Genomic DNA, 26,325 nt, shown 5'->3' on the forward strand with positions numbered 1-26,325 from the left:
AGCCAAAAAACGTAGTTTTTGGCAACTGAAAGCTGAATAGCGTTTGCCAAAACTCATTCCCCTCCCCCACCCCGCACACACACAGTTTGGCAAATGGTTTCAGTTTTGAGTTACTGAATCATAAAGAGATGCCAAACAGTGGATCCAGTGGGCTCCCAGGTGAGAGGCTGGGGAAAGGATACACCCAGAAGAGAACAAGGAAGACCCAAAACGTAGCAGTAGACCAATGTCTGGCCTGATCTACGCTTAAAACCAGGACTTCAGGTTAGGAGGGTAAGAACAAAGGAGGGCACGGTTTGTTGTACCCACACAGTGGTCCCAAAAGGGGAGAGCTGGGTTCACAAATGTATTTAGGCACCTAAATCCTGTCTCACCTGTGGTGTCTGGGGCATTGGAGCCACTTTGTGGTACCATAACCCACTGGTGACCTCGTTTTTTAGGTCCCCCTCTGTGCCTGAACCACAGAGGCTATGAGTCTGTTACAACAGCAGCTGGGGATCCCAGCCTCTTTAGCTCCCCAGTTTATACTCTTAGCTCTGGGGTCCCCAGTTCGATCCCCAGTTGCCTCAGCCAAAATGGCAGGCAGGATAGTAGCAAAACTCAAGAACACATGGCTAATGGAGCAGTCCAGAACTGCTGTTACTCAGTGGATGGGCCTAAGCCAGTGAGGGAGTGGAGCGAGCCTACTCTGCCAGTGAGCCAACGGAAGTGGTTGGAGCAGCTGATTACGCTGAGACCCAGGCTTTGGGGCCAGGGCAGCCCTCTGACAGAAAGGTTTCCTGACACACACACGGCAAATGAACTGTGGGTGCAAGGTCACGTCCTTTTTCCTAGAAGAGAGCAGCGTCACTGAATCTCCTGCCTCTTACCAGGCCGCCTTCACCCCATCCTGGCTAAGCTGTAGAAGAAGGCCCAGCCAATGGAGGGCTCAAACGTCCATAGAGAACAGAAAAGAGAAGTAATATCCTGAGGCGAGAGGCAGGGCCGGCTCTAGGTTTTCTGCGCTCCAAGTGGCAAAAAAAAAAAAAGACGGGCAGCGGCACTTTGGTGGCAGCTCAATCGTGCCGCTTCTTCAGCGGCAATTCGGCGGCAGTTTGTCCCGCTCTTCCTCTTCAGCGGCAATTCGGCGGCAGTTTGTCCCGCTCTTCCTCTTTGGCGGCAATTCAGCAGCAGCTCAAAGAGGAAGAGAGGAAATGAGGGACCCGCCACTGAATTCCCTCTGAAGACCCGGCCGTGTCGCCCTGATACCGGACAGAGTGCCGCTCCTTTGAATTGGCCACCCCAAGCACCAGCTTCCTACGCTGGTGCCTGGAGCCGGCCCTGGCGAGAGGGGATCGTGCTCGGGAGAGAGTCAGAGGCTGACTGGACACAGGGGCAGCTGCCTCTGGGCTGGCTGCGGAGGGAAGGCCAGAGAGCCGGCAGCCTGGGAGCTGGGGCTGAAATCTGAGTCAGCGAGGGCAGATGCCTGTTGCTGGCAGAGGAGCATACAGGGCAGTGATCTGTAACAAGAAGCCTTGGGGGCAACTGCCAGGAGAAGTGGAGACGGGGGGAGCCACTAAGACCACAGACAAAAGCACTGAGCTCTGTCTGGTACAGTCTGCAGGCTGGTGCTTAATTGCCCTGCAGGAGAAAGCTGGCCCAGAGGAAGTAATCCTGGTACTGGCCCTCAGGAGCCCACAGAGGGGCTTTTATACCTGTATCCTCCAGTCCTGGGATGACCCTAGAAGCTGGGTGAGGAACTGTTGGGTTGATCTTATTGTAACAGTTGTAAGCAACCGTGGCCAGGAGCATTTGCACTTTTTATTTCCGGCAGCCCTCACAAAGCACCTTCTGTTACTCTGAATACATGAGTGTTGACGGGGAATCACCAAGGGCTAGGAGCCGTATCATAGAACCACAGAATATCAGGGTTGGAAGAGACCTCAGGAGGTCACCTACTCCAACCCCCTGCTCAAAGCAGGATCAACACCAAGTGGACCATAGAGCCCAGTGCATGGTATACCTAGAATGTGTGAGTAGAAGCTAGTGATCCACAGAGCACCTACACCTCGCAGGGAGAGGTGTAACAGCGCTCACAGGAACATCCTCTGATGGGGTCAGTTGTAATATCATGACTGCTCATCCCTCTGTGTTTCTGTTCTCCCATCTTCTTCTTCCCTCAAAATTCAGCAGTGGTTTCTCGGTCGGAGCCTGATGTATCTTGGGCATCCAAGGAAGGCGAAGGAAGATACACACGTATATATGCCTGACAAAGATAGTAAAAAGAACATTAAAATCTCCAATTTCAAACAAGCCCTTTTGCCCAGCAACCTGCCAGGCCTAAAAAAATAATCACTGGTGTTCAAAGAACAGATGGCAGCCATCATAGATCCGGGGCTCCAGATGCACAGAATTCTATAACATTCTCATTTCCTTTTACAAGGCAACAAAACCCCTGAATAAAATCAACCTTTGTTTTTCCATGCCGAAACCGTACAGTGCATAAATAGTGCGGATGCGGGGGGAGGATGTCTCATGGGTCACAGGGGGCATGGGGTTTCTTTCCCTTTCCTAGACAAAGTTGGCTTATCCCACTATGAACATTTTAATAAGTGCAAGAAGAGGACCTGAGGTAACTACCCGCCCTGACCCCTGACTGAATCTGACTGGTAGGAGCGTACTCCAGTGTGGAGCTTGGAAGCTTGGAGATTCATCGGGGCATTCATCCTAGTGGAAATTCCAGCTGAAATGTGTCCAGTCGGTTCTGATCGGTTCATACTGGCTAACTAGCGGGAAAGACCAACAGTGTCATCTGTGCCTCCTCTAGTGACCAGTGGAGATAAGCAGAAACAAGCAGAGACCAGATGAAAGATTCTATTGAAGCTTTACTGGAATTTCTACCAAAAGAGGCAGAGAGAAGACCAGTGAGCCAAATTCTGCCCTCACTTACACCCATGCAACACCAGGATAATCAATGAGGTTACCTGAGTGTAACCGAGGGCAGGATTTGGTCCACTTATATTAAAGGAGGAAGCTGAGGACTTATTGCTGAGGCATTTTTACAGCCTACGGTACCTGAGCACTTCAGCAACATTAATTAATGTAACCTCACACACCCTGTGAGGTATTTTTACTCCCATTGAGAACTTAAGTGAAATGCCCTGGGTCATACAGGGGGTCTGTGGCAAAGCCAGGCACATGAGCCCAGATCTTCTGAATCACAAGTCATAGCCTTAGGACAATCATTCTTCTTAGCCACCTCGGCCTCTTTTTTCATGCAACATTTTATTGTAAAAATAATTTAAGATGAGATTTGCAGGTCAGAGCTTTACAAGGTTGAATGCATTTTGCAAAGGTATTGGACTTTTAAAGTAGTGCTCCACTTTGAATGGATGGTATACTTTAAGGGGCATGGAGAGAGAAATCTGATCTAATTGTGAAAACTCACTTGCTGGCGGCATTTGGAGGAGAAATCAGAATGGGGGGAGTTTTAACTGCACTGCAGAAGCAACAGCGGGAAGTCCAGAAGGGAGCAAAGGGGTCAGGAAAGGAAGAATTTTAACAGAAAAGTCCATTCACTAAGAGTCATACTTTAAATTAAAGAGACTATAAATTCACCCTGGAGTACTTGTAACTCATAACATCTCCAGGAACCTACAATGGAACCAGAGCCCTGTAATTCTGTTACCTGTCGTTTGTTCTGCAGATAGTACCCGTTATTGATCTACTCACGGCTACTGGGGAATGGGGAGGGAGTCAAAAGAGGGAATTTTCTCCAGGCCCCCCCATTTGAGAAGGACCCCAAAACCTGTGAATTTGAGTGAACGGTGTTGCCGACTGGTGCATGGGACTCACTGTGCTATTCAGGTTTGGCCTGGCCGCACATCTGTCATGATGGAGGGACAGCCGGGACAACTTTGAATAAGTGACGACCCTGTGCACCACATCACAATGCCATTCCCTCAAATGTGGCCCCGCCAGCACTCCATCGACAGAAGAGCGTCTGGGCCAAACCTGAGTGGCATGGCACTGTGACCCCACGTGCCAGCTTGCAATGTCCAGAGCAGGGCCCAGTCCTGAGGGACAGGAGCTGCCACTGATTGGTGAGTGCTGGGGTGCTCACTCTCCAGTCCCATGTCCCCTGGGGCATCAGTTTCAGATTTTGCCCCTGCCCCCCAAAACCTGTGTCTGGATCTACAGCAGCCATATGAATCACAGGCATTTGCATCCTCGTCCTTTATAGTGTGTTATGACAAAGTGCATGCAAGTGCAGTAGCCGATTTCCATGCACCTGAGAGCTCAGTGGCCCCAAACATTTAGCAAGAGTCTCAGTTACTAGACTGCAGTAAAAAGATCCGGAGATACCAGTAATTGTTTTCTCAGGGAGAGGACACAGGCAAACACAAATAGTGCTTGGCTGATAAAATTAATGACTCTTAATTCATTATTTCATGCCTAGATATTATAGCAATTGGCACATTAGAAATCCAATAGCTGGAGAGACAGTGAAAAACAATATTTAAATGACCTCCCTCCCCAAAATGCCCTAAGCGAATAAGTGATGCAATTTGATTAACATAGACACTACCATTCAGGATCAGACTTGTGATCCATCTAGCCCAGTATCCTGTCTCTGACAGTGGTCCAGATCAGCTTCTTTAAAGGAAGGTGCAAGAACCCTCTTTTAGATTCAAAAAGCTCCAATGATATAAAATTAACATGGGACACATTAAATGGATTAAAAACTGGCTAACTGATTGGTCTCAGAATGTACATTAAATGGGGAATTGTCATCAAGTGTGTATGTTTCCAGTGGGGTCCTGCTCAGAACAGCTCCTGGCCCTATGCTATTTAACACTTTTATCCATTGCATGGAAGAAAAGAAAATCATCACTAATAAAATTTGCAAGAGACAAAAAAATTTGGGGAGTGGTAAATAATGAAGAGGACATGTCACTGATTCAGAGCAATCTGGATCACTTGGTAAACTGGGTCCAGGCAAACAATATATGGTTTTAATACAGTTAAATGTAAATGTATACAGCTAGGAACAAAGAACGTAGGCCACACTTACAGGATGAGGGACTCTATCCTGGGAAGCAGTGACTCTGAAACAGATTTGGGGTCATGATGGATAATCAGCTGAACATGAGGTCCCAATGTGACACTGTTACCAAAAGAGCTAATGTGATCCTAGAATGCATAAACAGGGAAATCTCAGGTAGGAATAGGTGGGTTATTTTTTCTCTGTATATGGCACTGGTGTGACTGCTGCTGGAATGCTGTGTCCAGTTCTGGTGCCCACAATTCAAGAAGGAGGTTGATAAATTGGAGAGGGTTCAGAAGATCCATGGGAATGATTAAAGGCATTGGAAATGCAATTGTAATGCACATGGGAAAATATAATCCCAACTATACATATAAAATGATGGGGTCTAAATTAGCTGTTACCACTCATGAAAGAGATCTTGGAGTCATTGTGGATAGTTCTCTGAAATCATCCGCTCAATGTGCAGCGGCAGTCAAAAAAAACCGAACAGAATGCTGGGAATCATTAAGAAAGGGATAGATAATGAGACAGAAAATATCATGTTGCATGTATATAAATCCATGGTACGCCCACATCTTGAATACTGCGTGCAGATGTGGTCACCCCATCTCAAAAAAGATATGTTGGAATTGGAAAAGGTTCAGAAAAGGGCAACAAAAATTATTAGGATATGGAATGGCTGCCATATGAGGAGAGATTAATAAGACTGGGACTTTTCAGCTTGGAAAAGAGATGACTAAGGGGGGATATGATAGAGGTCTATAAAATCATGACTGGTGTGGAGAAAGTAAATCAGGAAGTGTTATTTACTCCTTCTCATAACACAAGAACTAGGGGTCACCAAATGAAATTAATAGGCAGCAGATTTAAAACAAACAAAAGGAAGGTTTTTTTTCTTCACACAACACACAATCAACCTGTGGAACTCCTTGCCAGAGGATGTTGTGAAGTCCAAGATTATAACAGGGTTCAAAAAGGAACTAGATATGTTCATGGATGGAGGCTAGGTCCATCAAGGGCTATTAGCCAGGATGGGCTGGGATGGTCTCCCTAGCATCTTTTGCCAGAAGCTGGAAATGGGCAAAAGGGGATGGCTCCCTTGGTGATGACCTGTTCTGTCCGTTCCCTCTGGGACACCTGGCATTGGCCACTGTCAGAAGACAGGTTACTGGGCTAGATAGACCTTTAGTCTGACCCAATTTGGCCATCCTTAAGGTTAAGGGGTGGATTGATTACAGTCTATAAGAATCTGCATGAGGAACAAATATTTAATAATGGACTCTTCAATTTTGCACAGAAAGGTATAACATGATCCTATGGCTGGGAATTGAAGGTGGAAATAAGGATGCAAATTTTTAACTGTGAGAGTAATTAACCATTGGAAAAATCATGGTGGATTCTTCATCACTGACATTTTAAATCAAGATTCCATGTTTTTCTAAAAGCACTGCTCTCGGAATTATTCTGGGGCAGTTCTCTGCCCAGTGTTATACAGGACATCAGACTAGATGATCATAATGGTCCCTTCTGGTCTTAGAATCTATGAATCTCAGAGCAATAAGTTCTACAGCAATTGTGTATGGTGTGAAAAAGTATTTCCTTGGACCAGTTTTGAAGTTGTCACCACTCAATGGCATTGAATGTCCCCTGGTTCTTATGTCATGAGCAAAGGTGAAGATAAGTTCTCAATCTGCTTTTTCTGTGCCCTTTACTATTTTGTACATTGTTGTTCCTCTCTTCTCTAAGGGTAAACAAATCAAATTTTTCAGTCATATGAGAGTCTTTCCATACCCCTATTCAAGAGAAGTGGCTCACTCAAAATCTTTTACTTTAGGGCAACCAAATAGTTCAAGGTATGGGTAGTGAAATGTAGCTCTTTCACCTCCGTTCACACCCAGATCACCCATTTCAATCCAGCCTAGGGCTGTAGGGAATTAACCGTATTACCATCTGATGGTTCTGCTGAAATGAGCTAGCAATTTCATTCCAGCTCTTTGATGATCGGTGGACCCATCACCACTAGCACTGTTACAGCAAAGAGGCCATGGAAACTGACCTGCCTTCTCACTTCTAGAAGCAATCCTTCCAGGTCAGGGTTGAAATCCATTCTGAAGAAGGACTAAGCTGACGGCGCTAAGTGCATGGTAAAAATATGTGAGTGTTTTCCAAAGTTGCCCAATAGTTTAGGCACATATTTCTTAACCCTAAAACATTATTGTGAAAATAATACAGTTTTATCTATCCCTCATCACCATGGTATCTAGATGCATTATCAAAATTGCATAAAGCCAACAAATAGTCTAAAGTTAATTTTTTGGTTCTTTGTCCCTTTTAGTCAGGATGGGCAGGAATGGTGTCCGTAGCCTCTGTTTGCCAGAAGCTGGGATTGGGTGACAGGGCTTGGATCACTTGATGATTCCCTGTTCTGTTCATTCCCTTTGGGGCACCTGCCATTAGCCACTGTCAGAGTACAGGATACTGGGCGTGATGGGACCTTTGGTCTGACCCAGTATGGCCGTTCTTATGTTCATGAGCACTTACATTCTTTCTTTCTGCAAAGTCCATTGACCTTAGCTATATCTACGCTACAGAGTCCATATTGGCATAGCTACATCTTCAGAACTATGCCGACATAACCCCATAGTATAGACACAGCCTATACCGATGGAAGGAGTTTTTCCATCAGTGTAGGAACACCATCAACCTGAGCAACAGGAACTAAAGTGACAGAAGCATTCTTTCATCAACATAACTCTGTCTACACTGAGGAATAGTTTGGCATAGCTACTGTCCTCAGTGGGTGGAGTTTTTATACCCCTGACTGATGCAGCTATGTTGACCTAAATTTTAGTTGAGGACCAGGCCTAAGTTACTCTTTTTGGGAGGTTGTTGTTATTGTGGGAAAGCTAACTGAAGAGTTAAAAAGAAACAAAACAAATGAGTGAGACAAGGTGGGTGAGGTAATATTTTTATCCTGGAACAGACACAGCTACACCTACCCTGCACAAAACAAACTACTCAGTGGTGATTCAGCTGGGAGGGAGTGGATGTTTTAGGGGATGGGTGTTGTGAAGGGTGAGTCTTTCGCACCTGAGGTAGTGGTTCAATTCCCGTCTAAATCACTAATTCTGAATATGGTTACCAAATGGTGGTTACTAATGCCCGGATGTCCATATCCCAAATGTACCAGCAGTGTGGGCATTTGTTGAGGTTCACATGCCACTAGGTAAGGTTTCTCTTTGATCCCAGAGAACATAGTGGCTCCTGTGTCATGGGAGAAGAAAGAGAGGAATAGGACGAATAAGAGAAGAATTGTAAGGATGGGTATACCTATAAGTGAACTGAGAGATAGATAAAATAACAATCCAATCTTTACATCATCTTATGGAGTAGAAGGGACTAATGTCAACATAATAGGACATTCTAGAGGTGATTTTTCCTATACACTATTATTTCTAAACATAATGGACCAGATCCTCGGCTGGTAAAAATTAGTATAACTACTCTTTAGTCAGCTGGGGAGCTGGCCCAGTATCCAAGACTGTCTTTCTATATTAACATTAAGGCTCAGACACAGTAGGCTTTTCATGGCTTGTTTTAAAGCTGGGTGTCACCCACACGAAAGGGAAATGTCTTGCCAATCGGCCACCAGTATGCACCGACAAGAGCCGGGCAATAAAATGTGACAGCAAGGGATGTGATGACAGCTCCCAGTCTATAATTTATACCTCCCAGGCCGCACTTGTGCATCTGTTTTATATTGAGGTTGGTTGTGTGTGTTCTAACTTGACATGTTAGAAATATTGGAGCGTTTTGTCATTTCCCTCCTTGCAGACTGTACCAGGAGAATTACCAAGGAGCTAGAAGGTGCTGGCTTAGCTAGGATGGCAGAATGTCCTCCCTGTTAAAGAGCCAGGTAAAGTCCCTGGAACTATAGACCCTTGCCTATGGCCCAAGCTCCCAGAGTCACATAGCAGATAAGAACCTCAGATTTCATTTTAAAAAAATGTTTCTCGCTCTCACCGATGCAAAGAAAAACCTGACATCTGACTGAGTCTGCAGAGAGCCTGAAACAATAGCTCCAAGAAATGTGGATCCCACCATTCATCTTAACTCTGAAAGCAACTTACACTTCAAGGAAGGACAGGGCGGGGTAAGGGGGACTACGTAGAGTGCACCAAGGCCTCGTATCGCCTTAATTTGACCCTTCTTTGGTGTACTGTCCATATGTAACAGGTTGTCAGCAGGATTTTGATGTAGGACCTTGATTACTACAGTACAGACCCCCAGTACTTGAGCTAAAGGACTAATGTTGTTAGCTGACAGCAGTAGTAGGCTCTTATCGCTAGTGAGTCATTACAGGCAGATGTGACACACACTTTGCCTGCTGAAGCCTTCTCCCCCCAACTCCACCATCACACAGTCCAGCTCTGCCGTACACCTGCAAGCTGATTTCTGACGTTAAAGGGGCAGTACACAGAAAATAGGGTCAGAGCTAAGGACACCCCACTTGTCATAGCTAGAAAGTGGTGACTATTAAGATCAGGAGAAAAAAAACAAGTGGATGGGGATTGTCATCAAAGGTCAACAAGTTGGACCTTCTTCCCTCTGTCCCCCATCACACTCATTCCTTCAAGCGGGGTGTTTTTTAATGATTTGCTATGAAGCAGCTGAATATTTATGCTCTCTCTCCTACCCTGTCTATTTGAACTGTAACCTCTCTAGTGGAGGCACTGTCTCCAGCCGTGCGTGTATACAGCCTCTAGTATGATTTGGGCTCCATCTTGGTGAGGGGCCCCTTAACACTACCAGAATGCATATAATAATAAGGGGTTATGCAATCAGTTGGTCAGGTGGCTAATAGTTTCATGGGGTGATTTACTGGACTAAGTCACAGGGTTGCACTTCCTAGAACAACACGTTCAAGTCCCCGTAGGATCAGGTTAGCTCTGTACTCTCCCATGCAGCTTACCGTGTGAAAGTTTTCCATATGAGACCTTTCAACCCAAAGTCGTGCCTGCTCTGCAGGGATATGTGAAAGGTCCCAGGGCGTTTTTTGCACAAGATGTCCCGGGGTGTTTGGAAAAGTTCATCCTTTCTCCAGCTGTCATTCAATGCACCGTGCACCCTCGCCACCATCCAGAAGCGGCTGCATTTTAATGGCATTGTGTGCATGAAACGCTCAAGCTGCTGTGGGATCCTTTGGGTTGAAAGGCACTCCATCAATATTCCAAGTTACGATGATTGCAACAGTGCCCAAGTAGATCACATACTTTAGTGACAGCTTTTCACTGCCATTAGCAATCCATGGTCTGTGTTGGTTGCAATGAGAAGTCTGTTTCATGTTAACCATTTCCAAATGGATTAAACTAGAAACCTGGAGAAATTTCCACCGTCCTGTACAATCTCCCACACAAGGGAAACGTGTTTTAAAAGAACACTGTCAGGAATAATAGTCTGTCTGTTATGTTTTCCAGACACATTGACCCAAGATTTGAAATGTTGATAACCTTCAAGCTCTCGAGAGCTGAAATTCCTTCACTAGAGCAAAGAGTCTTTCCTTATCAGACAACAGTGAAGTAGAATAAATTGCTTGCTGACACGTATCAATAGCTTCTGCCAAATTATACATGATTTAAGGCAACTAATGCACTATGTGATGATAGCTGAAAGCAGACATATCCCAAAAGATATATTACTTACCACCTGCTTGGACCAGATGCATAAAAATTATTCAGTACAATTCGGTACAGCTTTGCACTTCTAAAATTATGACATTAAATTTCAGCTGAGTTTTTCATGGTAGTTTCCATGACACAATGTTCTTGCTTTATGATACAGGTAACAATAAAATCAACAAGAAATACTAGAGGATTCTATAGTGATCATCCAAAATGAGAACTGGTTGAAAAATGAAAAACTAGTTCAGTGAAAAACGTAGAAGTTTTCATTTTGAAATTTGTGGGGGAGGGAGAGGAGGCTTTTTTTTTCTGGAGAATTTTTTGGAAAATCATTGCATCAAACTGTTTTCTCCAAATCATCATGAAAATGGTTATTAACGTTTTTCATTTAGCAACAACTGGATTAGGTAAAAGAATATGCTTGATAAACATTCTGATTATATTTTCAATGGTGTTTTCACTAAAATTAAAAGTAATGTTTTGATTTAAGAAATGTAGGTTTTTTTGGCAAAAATATAGATAGAGGGAGTGTATGAGGATAGATAGATAGATAGATAGATAGATAGATAGATAGATAGATACTGAATTTTTGTGAAAAGTGTTGAAAAGAGGTTATTTTTCATTTTTTAAAAGCTCACTTTTTTGTTTAAAAGATTGCCATCACTTCTATCTCAGACCCTGCAGTATCACTGCAGTAAGGCATCGTGCTTTGAACCAGTATTACTGTACTGTTGTTATAGGGATAGCAATACTAATTCAATAGTACCTGGAGGCCTCCGCTGAGACTTTGGTTCAATTCCCAGCTCTTCAACTAGCCTGCTTGGTGATATTAAGCATGTCACGGCCCCTTTCTGTGCCTCAGTTTCCCTATCTGTAAAATTGAGATAATGAGACTGACAACCTTTGTAAAACACTTTGAGATCTACTGACAAAAAATGTTGTGTAAGGACTGGGCATTATGACTTGTACGTTCAGCACTGGACAAGCACATTGGAAGAGACAGTCCCTGCCTCAAAATGTGTGCAATCTAACCAGACAAGCTTGGCAATAGGATGAGAGAAAATAATATTCCTATCCAATATTGTGTTGGAAACGGCTGCACAGACGAATTCAGTGACTTGCTAAAGGTCTCACAGGAAACATGTAGCAAAGCCAAGAAATGAACCTGGATCTCCAGAGGCCTACCGCCACATCTTAAACACATGATCAGTCTTCCTCTTTGCTGCCACTCATGTTTATACTTAGAATGAAGATACTGCCAATATCTACAATGGAAAGATTGCAATCACCAGTATCTAGATATGTGGCTATTTTATGCTTTTCCTTTCTTACACTAGAGGCAGTGATCACAGAGAATGGAGGACCAGGATACTTGGGTTTTATTCCTGATTCTGCTTCTGACCTTGAACAAACAACGTATCCTCTTAACCAAGTAACTGGGGGATGAGTCAGATATGTTCCCATCGTGACCCCTGTTACTTCCCCACTGCAATGAAAGATGGGAAAGACCAAAGCCAATAACATGTATGTAGGCCACAATAGAAGACATCGACAGATGTCAACATAAATGTCCCTTTTTAAGACCTCAGCCAAAGATGGCACTTAGAATCACCAGTTCCAATGTGTAGGGCGATTCTCCGGCATGAAAGCAGACACCAGATGTTTGCAAGAAGAGACACAAGGGGACAAGAACACCAAGCAACCTGGTATGCATCCTGCTATGAACATATAAAGTAGCCTGATACTTGTGCATGGCAAAAGACAGGTGAAAAATGCTGTTGTGAAACATTGCGCTACAATGGAACTTAGCACCGCTAAACGGGACCAAATTGCAGCTGTAGTTTCAGTTTACAAACCACCAGGTGCAACTTCCGTCGGGATACCATGTGGGGTATCCTAGTGTAACCCACATGCCTCCTTGGTGTGAGGCTCTGTCCCCTCTAGTGGCACTGAGACTGTTATGTCCTAGGGGCAGCCAGTGTAGGAAGCAATCACTTGAGGCCAGAGAGCAGACAGCTAACCAAAACCTCCATTTTATTTACAGAAACAGAGAGCTCACTCAGCCGGTTGAAACCGGCTGAGCTATCCCTTAATAGTCTAACTCAGTTGCCATAGTAACAAAACCCATGACAACCAAATACACAACAGAGACCACTTAGTGATTAATGAGTCTCCTACAGCCTTAGTTAAGGCCGCTGTGGCTTTTAGCGCATGCAGTAGAGGCTCATGCGTTTGGCTCCAGAGGTCCCAGGTTCAATCCTGCCTGCCGACGACTAGGGTCTATCGGTGTTACCCTAGCAATGACAACAATGGGGGAGAAGTCAAGCAGCAACAACCAACCTGGCCCTGCTCTAAGATCCTAAGCACAAACGTATCTTCCAAAGTGCATGATGGACCAAGAACAATGTAAACCTAGCCTGGATCACCTCTGAAAATGCAGGCAACTTTAGAAGAGAGGTCACCCCAAGGCTGCAGCATAGACCAGTGCAAGTCACACAGAAGTTGCAGTAAAATCCAGGAAAGCAAAGTACCTGCCAATATTCAATTCCAGGAAGGCTTTATCCCTGAACTGGAGGAATCCATCTGTAATATTACTCCAACACATGAGCACTATGGAGAAATGTGTCTCCCTGGTGTTGAAGACTGTCCAAAGCACGTCCCTAGGGGATGTTGGACATGATATCTACCTGGGCTTTCAGAACAAACAAGCCAGTTAAATAAGAGATGTTTAGAACTGTTTGACTCGGATCCCTTCGGTGAAGAAACCCTTGGCCTTGGGGAAATGCTTATGAGAGAGATCAGAAAAGAGCAGCCAATCAATGGAATGCTTAGTGCTAGTACCCTGGCTGTTCATAACCTATACACATGCCCAGCCAGATTTCTCCAACATGTGAAGACTCATTTACACAGCTGATCTTTGCATCTTTGCATCACCACTCAGTCAGAAATATTTGAGGACACAGAGCATTCTAACTGCTCCCTGAGCGTACTTGGAGAATATTATTATATATAGTTCCTGAAAGCCAGCCCTCGGAGGACACAAGCATGTACTTTCTGTCAGTCCAAGCAAAAAGTCCAGCTATCCTGGGAGGGTATAATCCTTGAGCGCTATGAACATCCAGTGTACCTTGAAGTCGCATTGGACTGAATGATGGCATTCAAGGAGCACATCCAGGAGCTGAGAAGAAGTGAACTCTGGGAACTGTGTACTCCAGAAGCTGACCAATACAAAGCAGGGAGCTGACCACAAATGACTCCAAGCAACCAGTCTCACCCTGTGTCACTCAGCTGTGGAGTGCTGTGGCCCATTATGATCACACCCGAGCCATGCACACAAAATTGTCACCTAACCTTGTTGCGTGGCTTAGTTAATTCAGGGTGAATCCTTCAGGAAATATGCACCCAAGGGAGTGTTCTGCCTCTTTATGGCAGCCATCCTCACCCCCCCCCAGCCACAGAACCGTCACACTGCTGAGATCACAGCGGCTTCAGAGCCACATGGAGCAACGGCTGGTAATCCTGGCTCTCCCTCAAAGGGGTAGGATACGCCTCCACATCCCCCACATAAAAAGGCACTGAGGCATCAGACCGTTCAACCGGGTCAGGGTTTGCACAGTGCCGTTCACATGCCAGCAGCTCTGCTGCAGTGCAGGGGAGTGATCACCCCGAGCCCAGCGTTTCCAAAGTCCCACCCCTGATCCCTCCATGCCCCACCCCTGGCCTGCCCTATGCAGGTGTACAGAGCGAGCACACCCCCTCGACCCCATGCAAGATCCCCAAACCTCAGCACCCCCACTCCTTGGGCAGCAGCACTGCCCTGTGTCTGCTCAATGGAGGTGCATATTCCCTGAGGGCCAGATCCTGTTCCAGTGGAAGCCAAGAGCAAACTTCCTGGGGAGCATGGTTTGGTTCTGACTGAATGGCTCTGCACTGGCTAATTCCACTAGGGGTATTTTTCAGTACGGCGCGTGGTCACCTTGGGTGTGAAGGCCACACCGGGTATGTCTAAACTACACCACACTGGTAATCTGGGTTGACAAGGGCTGGACCCGAGTCTCACAACTGCACTACGCAGAGCTGGTGATTCGAGTGTGAGGCTTGAGCTGCGTCCACACTGCAAAATGACAGGACTTGGACCTGAGTCACAGTAGGACTAGGGCTCCGACCCCGCCGCCACCCCAGCAAGGTCAAGGACCCAAGTCCTGAGGGCCTGCTGACCTGAGTCGGACTGATTTGTGTGCATGACGGAAGGGGGCTTGGGTTCAAACCTGAGCCAGAGTCTGGCCTTTGCGTGCAGTGTAGACATACTCAGAGAGTGCCCACAGCCCTTCCCTCCCCCTTGTGCCTCTGCACAGGGGTGCAGGAATCCCTTGGGCACAATGCCAGTGTGGCCAGGTGCACGCCCCACACACACCCTGAGGGGCATAACTGAATGGAGCCAAACCACACCTAGCGCCCTGCAGAGCAGCCAGCAGCCAAGGCCAGCCCACCTGAGCCACTCCTGAGTACACAACCACATGCAATCTCAGGGGCATTGCGCTTGCCTCAGCACTCTGTGGGCACCGTACCTCTGGCACGGGTGCGGTGTAGTTTGGTGATCGCTCGTAAAAACAGAGTCCCCAATATCACAATTGCATGATCCCTCTCTGACTCACTGCAACACGCTCCCACTCTAGAAGCCCAACCACTGCCCGCACGTTTGCAACTTGTGACTCCCCCCTTGCAAATCCCCACTGATTTAAAACACGACAAAGCCTCCTCCAGGAACTGGGTCTAGAGTTGACAGGCCCTTGGACTAACAGTCACATGGTCGGAAAAAAATAATCAACCCTGATCTAGTGGGAGGAGTTAGGATGGTCTTAGGGTTAATGTGTAAGTCTGGGACTCAGGAAATCTGAGTTCCAACATCTCTGCTCTGCCACATACTATCCTGTGTGACCTTGGGCAAGTGAAACCTTCCGTTGCCTCACTTCCCCATGCTGCTTCTCTACCAAGGTGCTGCAAAGAACGATTTGTTGGTCTCTGGGAGGCGCACATGAACGCTGATAACAGAAGCTGCATAAGCAGGTAGATAGTGCAAAAATCAGAGCTCTAATTCAAGCCTATGTATGTGCATCTGTCTCACCCTCTGGTTTCAAAACTCAGCAGGAGACACAGTTTCTCCATCCACTTTTACATTGTATTTAACCTTTGTAATTACTGGCCAAATCATACTCTCTTGTAGGCAACAATTCCCCCACATCATCACCAGCATGGTTGAAACCCAGCCCCTTTAATACTCCACCCAGGCTGCAATCACTTGAACTAAAGGACTTACTCCGTATGCTAGCAGCAGTAGTAGGCTATTTTTTCAGCGGCTCAGTCATTAGCAAGGGGCAGTGACACACTCTGCCAGTGTTTTACTCAAGCAAAACTCCAACTGAAACCAATGGAAGCTTGGCTTGAGAAAATTTGGCCCTCTCTCTTTAATTACACAGTGCTTCCAGATTCACTTTGTATGGAAGACAAAACACCATGGGAAGTTTTATTGTCCTGTAGCTGAGTCCTCAGGAAGGCCTGGGTTATTCAAATAAGTGAACATGACTTTAAAAATAATAATTAGGAAAGCCTTTCAAATGAAAGTCATACAGAAGGCTGAACAAATTCCAGAGGCCAGCGCCTCAACGTGATAAATTGTCATAGCTCCAATGAAGGCAATACAGCCAAACCCTCCGCTGGTGTAAAATAACACCGCTCTGTTGAAGTTACACAGGAGTTACACAGGTTGACAGCAGCTGAAGTCCTGGCCTTTAACTTTTCAGAGTAAAGCCACTTATGTTTGGGATTAGAGGAACAGCCGTGCCACGGTCTACAGGTAGGATCATGGTGGGCCTTCACCATTGTGTCATTCCAATTTGACACCACTGGAGTGCCATTGAAACCAGTGAAGTTACATTGGTGTCACACTGGAGTACCGCAGTGGTGAATCGAGGCGTTTAAGTATCTCTCAAAGGCTTTTGGGAGGGGATAACCCAGGATCTCATATCACTAAACTGGTGGGTGCAAGATCTGGAAAGCAGGGACTGGTACTTAGACAGCTATCTGTGCATTGTGTCTGTCTGAATCAGCTGGTACTAAGCAGGGACAGGCCTGAATCAAAGTCCAAGGTCACAACACCCCCAGACTTTTGATGAATACGGACCTTGATCTGAACTTAGAGTGTGACTCCAAGTTTGGCAGGAAGCTCTGTGGGTCAGGGACCATGTGTGTTTGCGTCTACTCATGATGTTACACAAATAACCTGCCGGTCTGGTTAGAACCCGCCGCCCATCTGACTAAGGGCTCTGGCTTGTCTGATCCAGACAATGTGAGCTCATTATGGCCTCTAATTCCTGATCGGCTGCAAGAGTCAAGCTGGGTAAGATTACACAGCAGATATGGAGGCATTGACAGGATCTTATCAAATGACAACTGTAGTTCATATGCCTGCTGATTGGGGCTGCTCTCCCTATGGAATCCAATGAAGGCAAATTCCCTTCATTCCCCATCACCTCCCTCCTGCCTGACATTCAGAGCTATCAGCTGGATGCTATGGGCAAAACTGGCCTGAGCTAAGAGCTCTGTGGTCACCAGCAGCAGCTGGAAATGTCCTCTGGAAAGGACAGGAGGCAAGGGAGAGTCACAGCAATACTGCCGGGTCAGATCCTCGGCTGATGTAAATTGGCATCACTTCCTTGACGTCAATGGAGCCGCTCTGATTTATGCCTGCTGGGGATCAGGCACATCATTTTATGTCTACACAGTAGCGTTTTTACATGTAGCAATCACTTCATCCATACTGAAATGCGGCCATTTCTGGGGTGGGGTGGGGAGCCAGTGCACTGCAGTGAGGGATGTGGGAGGGATACAGCCATCATGAACAGTGGTCCAAGCTCCTACTCTTCTCCTGCAATGAGCTCAGCAGCCTGCGGTTGAACCGGAGTCTATTTTAGAAAGACATGCAACCCAACACGCTCCTTGATCATCTGATCCAACAGCTCAATCCGAAATGTTTTCCTAAAAGATGGACTCTGGTTCAAACAGGAATTATTTTGAGGACGTCTTATGGCCTGGGTTACACAACAGTCCTTTCTGACCTTGGAATCTGTGAACTTTTTGAAGTATCTTTCCTGGTAAAAATGTAGCGTTCCTACAAGCGTAGTGCTGATTCCGGGGGTGCCCTGGGGCTGGAGCACCCAATGGAAAAAAAATCGTGGATGCTCAACACCGACTAGCCACTCACCAATCAGCTGTTTGTTGGGCCCCGCCAATCAGCTCTTCCCCCTCCCACCCTAGCACTTCCTGCCTGCTGCTGATCAGCTGTTCGGCAGCAGGCGGGAGGCTTGGGGTGGGAGGGAGAGGAGCAAGAGCAGGAAGAAGCAGAGAGAGGGTGGGCCCTTGGGGGAAAGGGTGGAGTGAGGGCCGGGCCTCAGGGCAGAGTGGACGTGGGGTACCCCCAGGAAAAGCTGAAAGGCAACGCCTGTGCTACAAGGACAAAATGGAACTTTACAGAATCCTTCTGGAAGGTGTCTTGTTTATACTGCAGGAAGTGGTGATCAATTGAGTGGGCCTTTTATCTGCTCTTAAGAGCTGAGAATCTGCGTTAACTGTGCTGAAATCAACACCTGCCAGAAAGTCAGAGGCTCGGAGCCAGTTCTCCTGGCTGCTGCCAAGAGGAAGCAAAGAGGACTGTGGATAGTGGAGAAATCTAAGAGTCATTTGCTTCAAGTGGTCTGCAAAGGAGAAGGGGGTGGGGGGAATATTTGGCTTTAATCAGTTAACCTCAAGAACTACCAAGGCTCAACGTGGTCAAGGATAAGCAAAAGGATTATCTTCCACGGATTGTCTCCTGATGACTGGAAAGAAGGTTTTTTATGGTTCAGAAAGAGCTGTCTTACAGGATTAGTTTATCTTCTGCTTAATGTTTATAGGTAATGACAGATCTAGATAATTGCCAAGGGGAAGAAGGTTGATCGCTTTGCGCTGGAGTGAGACAGTGTCATTTCCAGCTCTTGGAAGCATACCTGAGCTAACGCTGATCCGAGCTAGTGCACAAAAACTAGAAGCGTAACTGTGACGGCACAAGTGGCGGGTAGGACTAGCCATCCGAGCATGTGCCTAGGGTCTGACATGGGATCATACTCGAGGAGGCAAGCCCCTCTTGCCACTTTATACTGCCCCGGCTACACTCAATCAAAGCTACCATGAGTAGGTTTCCAAGAGCTGTAAATTACATCGTCCACTTCCAGCGCAGACACACCCTAAGTATGGAAAATACCATGGTTGTGTCAGCTACCTGGGGCAGCGAACACTGACTTGTTCTCGATACCCTCCGGCTAGCCTGTATACTGCAGAACCTCACTAGTTCACATTCTGCTAGTCCACAGGCTCCATAAGTCCTGTACAAACAAGTGGTGGTCTCTCCAGCCATGCACGGATTTAACAGGAGGTGCTGTAGTGAGGGCTTGTATGAGATACATGACAGTTGACTGGTCCTCTACAAAGTGTTGTCAGGAAGAATTAAAGGCAAGGTACCATTGTGGGATAAATGTACAAGGTAAGTTGGGTGGTACTTGCTCTTTGCATGGCATGCATTTCCCCTCTTGCTGATTTTCAAATTACACTAATTTGCAATAGGCCTCATAATCATTACTGGGAAATCGCAAGGGTTTGCTGTGTGTGTATATACATACACAGATGCATGTCATGCATAGGGAACACACGGAGAGATAGGTTCAGGAACCAGGCCTGTCTGAGCTGCTGAAGTAGATTAGAGTGAAGCAGACAAAGTACACAGGCCTGTGGATGCCAACATACCTCATTACTAGCTTACTATACCCCAGGGTGCACAGCTGTGCCCTGGGAAAGACCATGATTAAGCAATTTCTGCTAGTGCCAGATTCTGATTCATTTTCATGCCTCCTCTTACCCTAAGGCCAAGTTGGCTTTGGCTTCTTTTCCCGATTCTTCCCAAGAGCAGTACCAAAGGATCGAACCCTTTCCCCCCTTTCACTTCATTGATTTGGGTCCTATGTTACACAATAAGGTGCAGACAAATTTCTGGTATGTATTCAGGTGCCCACATGCCAATTCCCTTCTTAGACTTTGTTTCCCCATTCAGGAGGCAGGTGCAGTGTCATGGGATTCTGTTTCTCACTAGAATGCTTGATAAAGCACGATAGGACAGTGGTACCTAACAACCGAGAACCGGCTGTCAAAAGACAGACAGACCCACTGTATCAAGCACTGGACTAGAAATAAACAGAAATGTTTTCCTATGTTTTTTTTAATTGAAAATGCCATTTTTGCCAAAACTGAAAGATTTTGAAGAATGTGGCAATCTCGACAACATTTTGTTTTGGGGGAAAAGCCCCAAATGAAATATTTTGATAATGTCCAAACTTCCCTCTTCGGCATTTTCAGTGTGGAACATTTGATTTTTTCATTTCAGGCCAACTTTTCAAAACAAAATTCATGATTATCATTAAAAAAAATAAAAAGCTCTAACAGGTCAGCATTAGAAAGAAACGTCTCAATATTTAGCGAAACGACATATTTCGATCAACCCAAAGTGAAGGAGTTTGGGTTGGGGAAGTTGATTTCACAGGAACAGATTTCAGCTGAAATCTTTTGTTTTCGTTCCCTTTTGGAAACAGAATTTTTTTTGAAATTGCAGAATTTCCTGGGAAATGGAAAATAGGATTCTCACTCTGGCTTGTGGACTCATAAAATAACACGGAGCCACAGGTCCTCTCCAATTCCTATTGAAGCCAGTGGAAATCTCTCCATTTACTTCAGTGGGATTTGAATAAGACCCACGGTGGATCGGTTGGAGTGTGGTATGGGAAGATGCAATGAAAGACAGTGCTTTGGTGTCTGCCTGGCACACAGTGGATGAAGGGCTGAAAAGACAATTTATTAAATCCCTCTATGGAGCATGCTTATTTTCCAGCTTTAGGTCCATGGCTGGTGAGGCTTAAGGGTCCCTCAGTAACTTTGAAAGATGCAAAAAATATGATCCAGAAAGGACTAAAAAAAAAACCCCAAGGGCAGTGTGTATGAGGCCTTCCAGAGGGGTTTGCAAACTTGTCCATCTACCTACTCTCCTGGAGCATAAGAATCGCAACTCTTGGCCAGGGTATTTCCTGTCCTATAGGGTGAAGTTCATTGAATCACACTGAGATCCTGTAAATGGAACCCCCTTTCCAAAGCTCCATCCATCCATCCAGTGAGTTCTGGATCAGGCCACCACCTGTCACAGAATCATAGAATATCAGGGTTGGAAGAGACTTCAGGAGGTCATCTAGTCCAACCCCCTGCTCAAAGCAGGACCAACATGCAACCAATACTGTCTTCTTGTTCTCTTGTACTCCCTGTCACTCTGTCTGTATCCATCTGTTGTCATCAGTTTTATACTTAGATTGTCGGCTCGTTGGGAGAGGGATGGTCCTTTTGTTCTGTGTTTGTACAGAACCTAGCACAATGAAGTCCTAGTCCCCGATTGGGACTGCTAGGAACTATGATGATACAAATACTAATCATACCTCTGTCTATCTAGGTTCCAATATCTGGGATGAAGGTACATTTTTTTCATGTACATTTAATGTTTTTCATTTGCCCAAGCACAGCTCCAGGTGCCCACTGGCAGAACCTCCCTGACTCCGAACCTGTCGCTGCAATCACCGCAAGCATTCTTACTATTTATATCTATTGTGTTAGCACCTCAGGGCTGTGACTGGGGAATCAAAGCTGCCTTGTGCTAGGCGCTTGACACAGCTGGCCATCTAAACATATGACAAGAGGCAAGAAGTGGAGCAAAGCAAACAGGCCAGCATAAGCATAGCTCATCCCCTGCCTAGCTATTACCCGTGTATCTTGACAGAGACAAGCTTTCATCTTCATTTCCTAGGATCACAACCCCAAATTGTGCCCAGAAGCCCCTTTGCTTTCCTCGCACCGAAATTCTTCCGCCGAAGGTGTCCGTGAGCCCTGCTGCAATTGCACGAGGATCCACATGGCCTGCTCACCGGGCACCATTTGTACTGACAGTGTGAAACAAGCCCTTGTCAAGGGCACATCTTTAAGCACTGCCTGCCTGCAGGGTGGCCTCATGCCCGTTCTCGATTAATGCGGACCTAAAGAAGTCAGTGGGGTTACTCGCAGGAGTGAAGGAAATAAGGCTTCAAAGGAAGTGGCCAGAGCAGCCCCCTTCATTTATACTTGAGTACATTTAAAAATCAAGATGCACACTGGGGCCAGATCCTTAGCTGATGTAAATCAGTTTAGCATTGGGATCAATGGAGCTACACCAATTTACACCAGCTGAGGTTGTGGTCTGTCTATCTATCTAAGTCAGTGAAATAAAGACGGGCCCCTTATTCACAGTGACTTATCATGAGTTCCTGGTGCTACAATCTGACCCTATGGACATACGTAACAGCTATGGAGGAGCTGGGGGAAAGAATCTCCAGAGGAATCGAAGGCCTCATTTAACCCAGGGAGTCTCCTGCGATATTGGGTAGCAGTTGGCTGAACATGGCTAAGAACTAATCCAGAGCTCACCGAAGCCAATGGGAAGACCCCCTTTGCTGTAAATGGATCAGGCGCCCAGAGAGCTGCTGTTCCATTCATAAATGTAAGCCTGAATCAACGTAAATCAGTGTCCCTTTAAATGTGTACCTACCCTGTGGCAACTGTTCAGAATAAGCTTGTTAGGCAGGATGGCTAGCTCAGTGGTTTGAGCATGGGCCTGGATAAACCCAGGGTTAGGAGTTCAATCCCTCAGGGGGCTACTTAGGGATCTGGAGCAAAAATCAGTACTTGGCGCTGCTAATGAAGGCAGGGGCCTGCACTCAATGACCTTTCAAGATCTTGCCCTTAATCTGCCTCTCCCACCATACTACAGCAGGGGGAATATAAGGCTGCCTCTACCACTGCAAACTCACCAGGAGCTGGTTCCTTACCCTTTTATTCCACCAGCACAGCATAAAGGGACCTCAGCAGGAGAAAGAATTGGCCCCCGAGTGCCTAGATAGTATGGGGAGGATAGAGAGTCTGGGGGGGTGTTCATTAGAAGGGCAGTAGATAGATAGATAATTATTATGTGCCTAAGACCCCAGCGGAGATTGTGCTGGGCGCTGCACAGACATCTGGTAAAAGGCAGTCCCTGCCCCCAAAGAACCAGCAAGCTTAGGTTAAGTTGACACATGACAGGAGGCTGAAGCAAACCAACAGGAGTGGGTGGAAGGATGGAGTGAGAGGCTGCTTTGTCCTAGAAGAGAAAGACCATTTGATTGTTACGGTGCAGTTGGGACACAGGAGATGTGGGTTTGAGTTCCCTGCTCTGCTACAGACTCTCTGTGTGACACTGGAAAAAGCACTTCGTCTCTCTGGGTACGTCTACACTGCACTGTAAACCCAGGTCTGTGGGACCCAGGCTTGTGGAGTCGGTGTTTACAAGCCCAGGCCTGAGGGTCCACACTGCACTGTAAACCTGGGTTCACAAGTCCTGGACCTGGGTCTCACAGCTGTGCTAATGCAGCCATACTGCACTATACAGACCTTCCGGCTCGGGTCTGTGGCTCAAGCTGCATCCGCACTGCAAAATGACAGGGCTTGGACCTGAGTGACAGTGGGACTTGGGTTCTGACCCACCCCACTAGCAGGGGCCTAAGACCCATGTCTGAGTGCTTGCTGACCTGAGTCAGACTGATCTGGGTGTGAACAGAAATGGGGCTTCAGCTCAAACCTAAGCCAGAGCCCGGTTTTAGTGTGCAGTGCAGACAAACGCTCTGTGCCTCAGTCCCCCATCTGTGCAATGGGGATAACAGCACGGCCCTATCTCATAGGAGGCTAACTAGTAAAGCCCGTGAGGTGCTCGTGTAACCCACACACCTGCTGGGTGGGGTGTTTTGTTCCATCTAGTGGCACCAAGACTGCTTAGACAGATAAATAAGTTTGCCCTACAGCCTTAGCAAACAGCCAGTTGGCTTTTTTGGCTCATGCACTAAGCTCCAGAGGCCCCAGGTTCGATCCCGCCCACCAACAACCGGGGTTGGTTGGGATTACACTCAGATACTATAAGAACGGGGCCATATTAGCACCTAAGGGAGACATTGGTAGACTCCAACAGGGGGATGTAAAGGACTCAACTGGCATCACAACTGTGCACTGAAGGAATTGATGGCCTATTTTACAGACATATTATTTCCTCCAGAAGTGCTCCTCCCCCACTGAACAATAAATACAAATAACAATAATGACTGCCTCTCACATGTATAGGCCCTTCCCTCAGTGGATCTCAAAGCACTGGGCAGGCCATCACTCCCACAGCATCCCAACAGCCATGTGAGACAGGATGCCCGTTTGACAGCTGGGGAAATCAAGGCATGGAGCAGTTAAGGGATTTGCCTGAGGTGACGCAGGGAGGGAGTGGTAGAGCTCTCTTGTGCCTCACAGAGGGAGGAATAGGTGGCTAGTGCTGCTACTTCCTGCCCAAGAACAAGGGCACAGTCTGCGATCAGGGGGCAGCCACGGTGTAAGGAGGGCAGGGGTATAGGAGTGTACAAAGAAATCCGGGGATAGAAGGGATGAATGGGAGGGGAAGACTCAGCATTGTCGGAAGAGAGCCGGGGTGGAGGGGAAAAGGCCAGGTGACGGGCATAAAGAGAGACGATGGGAATGGACCAAGAGGTGGAAGCAAGAAAGAAAACACCCAGAAAGGAAAGAGAAGCAAGACAGGCAGAGGAAAGCAGGCTCTTATGGCTAGTTGACAGGCTTGGGAGTCAAGAGAGCTGGGTTCTCTTCCTGGGTCTGCTACTGGCCTGTTTGGAGACCTTGGGTAAGCACGTCTCCTCAGTTTTCTCATCTGTAAAGTGGGGGTAATAGTACAGGCTGGCTTCCCATGTGAACAAAAGATCCTGGCTAGAAACAGCAGCATGAATGTACTATGATAGGACGAGGGAAGGAAGGGGACAGGCTGACTCAGAAAGTGCTGCTCATTTCACGTGCTTTCCGCTGCCTTGAGGGGCTTGGCAAAAACAGTGAAGTGTTTTCCCCTTGGCTTCCCATGGAGCTTTATCGGGATCACCAAAGGCTTTTCTGGCTGGGTTGGGGGGTGGGGGTTTTTTTTCGCCTGTCTTTTCCAATGGGAAGTAACAAGAGTTTGAGCAGAGCCCACAAAACGCTGCCTTTCTGCAAACAAACCCTGACGTCAGAAGGGAGAGAAAAAGGAAACCTTGCTTTCTGATGCAAAGCGGTGACGTGTTCCCGACGCATCCTTCCCCGTTTCCCTCCTGGCAATGGATGCCGGCGAGCCCCCCAGGCAGCCGCGTCCCCATACGCTGGGACATGTCCTGAACGGTTTCACCCTAACCTGCACCAATATGGGGGCGGAACCATGCTGTGTCCCCAACAAAGTGGCAGCTCCCTTGTGTGCTGAAAATGCAGACCCACCCCTGGTTCCTCCTGCCTCGGTGGTTGTTTCGTTTGTCTGCTCAGACACCTTCGAAAAACGCGAGAGCTGGGGAGGCACCTCAAAGCAGAGGGTTTTACAGCTTCAGCAAAGCCCAACCTCTGACCCGCCCCCCATAGGGGAGCAATAATTGTTGACAGGGCTGGAAAAAATGTTCTCATTGTGAATATAAACAGGCTGGACAGAGCTGCAGCCACTGCCAGATGTTACGGGGAAATGTTTAGGATCGGAGTCAACATATGAAATTTCCATCACATTTTTATTAATTAAAAAAAAGGGGGCTCTGGGTGGTAGGTTCTTTTCCTTTTCATCGACACCGACGTCAGCAACATTCTGCCTCCTTTTATTTTAATGTTACTTTTTACATGCTATTTGAGATTTACAAATAAACCAGTGTTGATCGCCGGAACGCTGGGCTTGACAGAAGCTGTCACGTCCGTTTTCTTATTTTCCCCCATCTTCCCTTCTCCCCACGGCTTGCGAGCCCCTTACGCACACTGCCGAGCCATTACTCACCCATGCTGGGATTACTCAGGGGAGTAACTGCTCAGCAGGATAGGCAATTCCCAGCCGAGCCTGTTACCCCGGGTTCTTTCAACCCAAAACTCTTGGTAACTTTTACTCTGTGCGAGGAGGTGTCAGGAAATAAATCAGGGGAGACACGGCCGTCCGACCGATCGATGGCTGGCACAAACAGGACAACACAAGAGTGCTTTCACTTCAAGCTAAACTTTACTAGTCTCAAGCACTTACACACATCTGCAACAAGATTAGTAAAACACCCCCAACCCTTGATAATTACCAACATTGAGTGTGGCTCTCGAGTGACACAGCGGCAGGCTTCCGGTGGCCAAATCTTCCATCTGCCAGTGGGGACCGCAAAATGTATCCAGAGGGAGAGTCGAAAAGAGTCACCAAAAGAGTCCAACTATCTCAAGCTTTTCCCCCTTATTTATACATTAGTAATAGAATGACATGTCCCTTAAAGAAACCTTGTACAGTAAGCGGTTTTAATGATCCAGCAACAGGTTCCTTCTGATTATTAATTAACCAGGTGTGGGTCTTTCCAGGGTTTGCAGCCTTGAGACCTCAATAGACATTCCTGAGGGTACCTCCTGCTCCTT

The sequence above is a fragment of the Mauremys mutica genome, chromosome 2 (genome assembly GCF_020497125.1).
Source record: "Mauremys mutica isolate MM-2020 ecotype Southern chromosome 2, ASM2049712v1, whole genome shotgun sequence".
Taxonomy (NCBI): Eukaryota; Metazoa; Chordata; order Testudines; family Geoemydidae; genus Mauremys; species Mauremys mutica.